Source organism: Bison bison, unplaced genomic scaffold (genome assembly GCF_000754665.1).
Source record: "Bison bison bison isolate TAMUID 2011002044 unplaced genomic scaffold, Bison_UMD1.0 scf7180017864472, whole genome shotgun sequence".
NCBI classification, from domain to species: domain Eukaryota; kingdom Metazoa; phylum Chordata; class Mammalia; order Artiodactyla; family Bovidae; genus Bison; species Bison bison.
This window is the reverse complement of record NW_011495033.1, coordinates 3,544,882-3,552,223: the sequence shown is the minus strand read 5'-3', so window position 1 is coordinate 3,552,223 and position 7,342 is coordinate 3,544,882. Positions and strand designations below refer to the sequence as shown.

At 55.7% G+C, this 7,342-nt stretch overlaps 1 protein-coding gene and 1 long non-coding RNA gene across 2 annotated transcripts in view; both read right to left on the bottom strand.

The window, feature by feature from the left end:
* Positions 1-7,342, bottom strand: part of MYO18A (myosin XVIIIA) — a 102,328-nt gene that overhangs the window by 52,482 nt on the left and 42,504 nt on the right. The window lies entirely within an intron of this gene.
* The window catches only part of LOC105003934, a 10,964-nt gene continuing 3,628 nt past the window's right edge, over positions 7-7,342 (bottom strand). The window contains exons 2-3 of the long non-coding RNA XR_827166.1: positions 2,758-5,246; positions 7-344 (exon numbers count right to left, since the gene is read on the bottom strand). This is a non-coding gene — a long non-coding RNA (uncharacterized LOC105003934). The remainder of the gene's footprint in view (positions 345-2,757; positions 5,247-7,342) is intronic.

The window sequence follows — 7,342 nt, the reverse complement described above, 5'->3', positions numbered from 1 at the left end:
GGTGGGGGTGGCGGCTTGGGGCCAGGGGCTGCCTTTTCTGCCTTCTTGCCTCGAGCCGGGTGCTCAGGGGATCGGACCCCTCTGCCCGGAGGCTCCTTGGCGCTCCCAGGCTCCTCACCAGGCAGCACCCTGCTCACTACCTTCCTCACTGCGTTCGCCACCCTCTTCCGGGACAGGCCCTGGGCCTCCTCGCTGGGGCCATCCGCTGAGGTAGCCGCCGGGCCGTTCATGGCTGGAGTAGAAGTAGGGCTCTTGGCTCTCTGGGGAGGCTCGGAGGGCACAGGGCTGGTGGAAGGCTGAGGACTCTTAGATGGGCCACTGCTGCCCTTTGAGCTGCCCTCTGGCTACGGTCACACAAATATAGGGAGACATTAGCAGCAGGCCCTGTGTCCCTGCCCACCCTACCCAGAGGAAGTAAGAGGCGTGCCCTCACGCCTGGTCACGGAAAACTTCCATTCATTCAACAGACAACACAAGCTCCAAGAGGCCGCCCCAGGAAGCCCCCGTTCTATCCTCCAGATAGAACAATTGCATCGAAGAGTTTGGCTTCTCTCTCCCACAGAGCACACAGGCAGGTCACCTGCTGTCCATCTCTAGGCTGAGCTTTGAGAGGCCAGCACAGGATATCCAAAGGCCCAGGAGGCACCCCAGCAATACGGGCTTACATCAGGACAGCAATCAAGCTTGGATCCAGGGAAGCCCAATCCCTCACAGACCAAACACAGCAGAGATGCAGCACAGTGAGGCCAAACACCCATTCCTACCATTAAATCCTGCGCCTAACTCTGGGCCTTCCTGCCTCTGTGGTCCTCCTATGACCCGGCTTTCTCAGCAGTCAGCGCCAGAGCCTGCCCATCCCAATGAAAACCACAGCCAGGAAGGAATTCTCAGCCCTCAAACATGCCAAGCCTTTTTCCTCCCGACTCCTCTGGTCTGTGGCCACCATCCACTCCTCACCCGAGCTCTCCAGGGCTGCGGAAAACCAGTGCTGGCCCAGGAAGCTTCCACCTCAGCCTGCTTTCTGCCACTCTCCCCGCCGTTTTCCTTGTGCAAACCTCTCAAGGACTGGAGACCTCCTGACTCCCAGAGTGTGTGTGCGGAATAATAGGAGGAAGAGGGGGCAGCTGCGACACTCAAAGGGTTAAGCACTCAAGCAACCACATCTCAGCTCTGCTCAGAGCTGGGGCCCTGGCTCAGCCCACTTCTGGGCACCCAGGAGTTCCCCAGAGATGCTGTGACATTCTGCCTGGTGGAGACAGTCTGTGGTCTCCAGGGATTGCCACTGGGCATGGCAAACCAGGCTGGCTAGTATGGCAGGGCAGTCCCCTGCAAAGATGGCCACCCTGCCTGGGGAAGCCAGGTCAACCTGGGGGCCCCTTGCTGGTAAGCCTATGACATTCATGAGATGTGCTTGAGTCCTCGTTCTTCCAAACAGTGACCTTGGTTCTAGGGTGTTCCTGGGTACCAGACTCTGAGAGGGGCTGGCAGCCACTCTGCTGATATGCAGGAAGGTGCTCAGAGAAGTGGACAGACCTCTGGCTGCCATGTGTGGACTGAGACCAAGTGACCTCAGCCCAAGCCTCAGCAGCAGGGGTGGCCCGGCTGCAGGGGTGGGGAAGGGAGGCCTTAAAGGGGCCTCCTCCTCAAGCTCTTGGGTTGAGAGTGTTCAGTGGCATGTAGAGCCCCTAGAGCTGACGTGACCCCCACTGCTGGGTCCCACGCTCCACTCCCTTCTGGCTTTCCTCCCACACCCTTTAACTGAAGCTAATGATCACAGTGATGATGCTAGTAACTGCTAACATCATCCGGAGCTTATTATGTGCCAGGCAGTCTTTTAAGCTCTTTACATCTAATTCTCCCTCCCCAGATGGCATGCTCTAAGGCCCCTCCCTCACAGATCTCAAACATATCCCTTTGAAATCACCCTGGCCTGGCAGGACTGCTAACAGATCAGGTAGAAGCCGTTAACACCTGGCTAATCAAATCTCCACCCAAGGAAGCGGGGCGGGGGAGGGCAGGCACCTTCTGGGGTAACGAAGTTCGGATCTGTTCCGTGACCCAGTAGTCCCAGAGCCCTTGGCCCTCCTGCCCGCTGGGCCAACAGCAGCCCTCGCCTAAATGCACATATCTGGACCTGGCTGCTGTAGAACTCTCTCCCCTCTTGCCTTAAAAGCGTCCAGCTTTATTCAGGGTCACTGTCCCTTTATTCTGCCTCTGTCCCAAGGCAGAATGACTGGTGGGGGTTACGGCACCGGGTGGCTGGCGCCTGCCTCTGGTTGCCTGCACCGAGCAGCTGACGGGGTCTTGGGAAGAGATGGCAGCAGCTGCAGTGAGATCCCTCCCCATCTTGTCTTGTGCCATCAGAGCAGGACCCGGAGTCCCAACAGCTGAGCTCTCATGTGACGCTCGCCCACCTAAGAGTGATCCTACCCATGCCTCTCCAGCCCCAGAGAGTTCAGGAAACCAGGACCACAGGAAGGAATGAAGGAGAGGGGGGTTAGGGAGAGGTCCCCAACATGCCTGGCACTGCCATCTCCTTCACACACCCCAGGCTGGCATCACATTTGCTGTTCTTCCCATCACTTTAGTGGCCTTCCCTCCAGCCACCCCACACGAGAAGGGGCGTGCTAGCAGGCCTGCCGGCTCCATGGAACTGCCTCCCAGACACAGCCCGCCTGGACACACAACTCACTCACTCACTCACTTCCTTTCTCTCTCTCTCACACACACACACATGCGTCTGGGAGAACCACTTACAGCCCCTTCCTCTTTGGCGGGAGGGCCAGGCTTCGGGAGAGCTTTGTCCTCCTCTTTAACCTGAGGGAGCAGACAGAAGTCACTGGCAGGTCAGAGGTCAGGGTGGGGAGACCCGGCAGTGAAAGCACAGGAAGTAAACATCCAAGCTGTGGCTCCCTCCGAGAGGCAGAGCTCCTGAGTGCTTGGGAGTCCTGGGGCTCTGGACCCGGGCAACAGTTATCCTACCCTGGGGTCAAGATTGTCCAGGGACAACTTCAAGGATGAAGCATCGCTGTGGGGGGTTAAAGCCATGGATCCTTTACCGTCAGTGACCGGCCATGTGGCCCACATGGGCTGCCTACAGAGGTCCACCCATGAGAGTGACATCATGGCCTTGCTTATAGGAAGCATTCAGCGAGTTCAACTCAGGCCGAACTACAAGAGCCATTCCCAGCTCAAACAGGAGGTGGTCTGAACAAGAGCCCCCTGACCCCAGGACTGAGGCGGGGGAAGGACCCCTGTGTATGCGGCCTACAGAGCTCAGTGTGGGGTGAATAGGCAGCCCAATCAGGCTGGCCTCCAGGTCGGTACAATTTCCTCAGCACAGAGTCTGCATGCCTTCCCCACCAGCCAGCCGAGCCCTGGCTGGAGACAGGAAGTCGGGCAGAGGCAGGAATTCAGGAGACCAGATATCTTCCCAACCTCAGACCCACAGAACTCTGCCAACCATGCAGTTGAGGGAGGCAACCCCAAGGTTGGGGGGGTGGAGGAGGGGAAAGGAGGAAAGATGCCCGGGCTCTGGGGTCTGTGCCCGGCCTGGGAGCTGGCTGGCCTGAGTTAGAGAGGAGGAACAGAGTCAGGGGCAGACGGCAGTGACCATAACGTATCTGGGAAAAGAACAGACAGTATGGCCGCTCTGATGGTTCTTTCAGCTCAGAGCCTGGCTCAGAACAGACCCAGAGGGCTAGGCCTCCGGTCTGGGTGAGGCTTCTCCTCTCCCGCTCACTAGCATCCCTCCCTTCAAAAGCTCAGGCAGTCCCAGTGGTTTTCATTTCTCTTTTTCCCCCAGTCACTTAGGACTAGAGGAAAAAGACAGGTCTGTCACCAGGGACAGGAGCATGGGAAGGAGTCCTTGATTCCTAAAGGAAAAGATCCTTAGAAACGCATCCAGAATCATTTTAATTATCCACCCACGGGGACTATCCTTGTGTAACCAGGGTCCATGGCTGATTTTGAGCTCTAATTAGCAATGCCTGGGGGCACTGACCAGCCTGATGGCCGCTGCAGTTTTAAAGCTAATAGCCCATAGAGCTATTTTCAGTGGGCTCAAGCTTCAAAGTTAGTTCACACTGCCACGGACAGGGGGAAAAAGGCCCATTATTCATCAGAAGGGACTCCACGACTCTAGAAATTTGGGACTGGAGCAGAGAACAGGCAGAGAGGGGCTGGTGGAGAGGAAAGGAAGGAGAGTCTAGGTCTGCACCTGACGCCCCCCGCAAAGGCCCATGCCACCCATCCCCCATCACACCATGCATTAATTCCCGGGCACACAGGTTAGAGGGTCAGCGAGTGTTCACACACCACCCAGACACACTCATTACGGCACGCAGTGCTGTTAGCTCGGGCCCAGCGATGGCCCAGACTCCAAGTCCACTCCGTGTCCTTCGCCAGCTCCAAGTCTGTCCTCCTTCTGGGTGGTTCAAGCTTGGGGCCCCAAGGGTCTTTCCCAAGTGGTGAGGCATGGCAGCCCCCTGAGATGGCTGTGACACCAGACCCAGCTCTGAGCTCAGGTCTGGATTTAGCCTGAGGCTGACTCACCACCCCTCCTCCACCGGAGGGTTCTGTCTGCTGGAGGTCATTGCCCAGCTGGGGACTGTGCACAGCACAAAGGCACGCGCAGGTCTGCAGCCTGAATCACCCTCTGGCCCCAGGCAGTCAACTGGCCCGGCTCCCCACTCCTGGCTCCTTCTCGCCCTCCCCATCACAGACCCCAGACTTGGGGAGACCCAGTTCTGAGGCCTCAGAGCCAAAGCCATCCCAGTGGCCCCTTCACAGCAGCTCAAGTACACAGGGGTGAGTCAGAGAAGCAGCGGCGTGCAGAGGACTTGAGGGGTTAACTTGGAGGGGCACCCGTGGGACAAAAGGCAGCTCAGCTTACCAGAGGTGGAGCTCAGGGGAGGAGCATGACCCAGCAGAGGAGCCCATCCAGGCAAGAAGAGGGAGTTCACTGCCCGCCCTGGTCCTTCTACCCAACCCCCTAATACACATGCCCCAGTCCATCGCCAGGTCCCAAAGCTCCCTCTCACACCAGCCAGTCTCCTGCCTGCACACGCCATGCCAAGCACAGAGGGAAAAAAGCACAAAGATTTTGAAGTATAACTTTCCTTTTGCTCCCAGAAGGCAAACCTTGATGAAAAGGCCATGGTGCCGAAAGCAGCCCACACCCTGGGTCAGAGAAGAAACGGGGGCAGGCTCTCTCAGGGGCTCGGAGTCTTCCTAAAGACCAGGACCTGCCGGGACAAAGACTGTGGGCCACAGGGGAAAGGAAGGATGGAGTGGAGGGGGGAGGATTATGAAGCTCAAAAGGTCAGAGAAGGAGTAAGGAATAAAAGATTAGAGGAAAGAGAAGACAAAATGAGGTACAGGCCCTCGACCTTCCTGCCCTGGGCAGCTGTGTGTCCTTGAATAAGCTGCTTCACCTCTCTGGCCTCTCTGTGGAATCAGGGGATGGGCTGGTCCAGACAGTGGCTAAAGTCTTTTCTAGGTCCGGTACCCTAGGAGTCGGGGTGCGGACAGGCACATGCGTGCATGCTCAGTCGTGTCGAGCTCTTTGCGATTATAACTCGTGGATTATAACCCGCCAGGCTCCTCGGTCTATGGGATTTTCATGCAAGCTCTTAATTCAGTGACCCTGCAGGCCTGGGAACCAGGAGGGGGTTAGGGAAGGACTAGGACTCCTGTGGCTTTGCCTTTTACTTGCAACTCACCAGCACCTGCCAAGGGTAGGAGCCTGGGGAACAACACAGCTGCCCCGTCCGGGGGTTAGAAACCAGAGTGGGTCCTCTCAAAACTCAACAGGTGGAATCTGCCTCAGCCCAGGGAGAGGTGTCATCTCAAGAATCTGTTCAAGTCAGCGGAGTTTAAACTGGTTCATTCTTATTGTTGTTGTTGAGTCACTAAGTCATGTTTGACTCTTTTCGACCCCATGGATTGTAGCCCGCCAGGCTCCTCTGTCCATGGGACTTCCCAGGCAAGAATACTGGAGTGGGTTGCCACTTCCTTCTCCGGGGGATCTTCCCAACCCAGGGTTGAACCTGCATCTCCTACCCTGCAGGCAGATTCTTTACCACTGAACCACCAGGGAAGCCCATCAGTCTTATTCTTACTTATCATGAATTCATAGCAAAAAAAAAGGAGAGAATATTTTGTTTTCAGTGAATTATTTTTAACTTGCTTTGTTTATGTTTCTATCCTATTTGTTGCTGTTTAGTGGCTAAGTTGTGTCCAATTCCTCTGCGACCCCATGGGCTGTAGCCTACCAGGCTCCTCTGTCCATGGGATTCTCCAGACAAGAATACTGGCATGGGTTGCCATTTCCCTCTCCAGGGGATCTTCCCGACCCAGGGATTGAACCCTCATCTCCTGCATTGGCAGGCAGATTCTTGACCACTGAGCCACCATGGAAGCTTCTACCCTATTGTCAGGTTATATTCTAGACTGTAAGTTGGCTTGTTTAATTCACTGACTCATCCTCTGATGCCTTGCTCCAGCTCTCCCGTGTGTCCAGAGAGGAGCCTGTCAGCCTCAGGCTCTGAGGACACCGGGCTGCCTCCACGTCAGCTGCTCCTCAGGAGCATCCTTCCGACCACAGATGTAGGCTTTTCCCTGGAGGAAATTCTTTCTGTGGCTTCTGTGCTCAAGTGCCTGGATCTTTTCCTCTCTTCCTTATCACTAGATTTTAACTAAAATTAGAATTAAGAAATACCTGTCTTTGTCCCACAGAGAACAGGTAAGGAATGCAGTCCCAAAGATGGTGGCAACATCTCTGCTACATCACCTGCATCTCTCTCTGCTACCCTAGTAGAACTGAGACCTGATGGTTCTGTGGAGCGAGGGTACCTGGGAGCAACAGCCTCTCTTCTCTGACCTGTCCTCTCTCTGGTGAGTTCAGACATTTCCAACAACATTCATTACTGAACCTGGAACACCTACAATGAGAAGGGCCCTGTAAAGGTGTTTTATGTGTATTTTTGTATATAAATCTTATAGCCTTAGGATAGGAGAACCATTATTATTCCTGTTTTACTGACGAGGAAGACGACTCAGAGATGAAGTCACAAAGCTGGTAAGTGGTGGGGCTGGGGTTTCAACCCCAGTGGCTCCGGCTGCAAGCCTGTGCGGCTCCCTTGGAGGCCCATCTTTTCTGCTGTGTCAGGCAGGGCTGGGGGGCTGAGTCATCCTTAGTGGCCAACTCTGGTTAAGATCTGTGTCAGCATCGAGCTCCGGGAGGCCTGGGTCCAGCCAAAGCAGAGATTGAAAGGGCGGAGCTTACCAGCATTCAACGTGTCCAAACTGAGTTTCTGGACTTGCAAAGGGACCATAACCC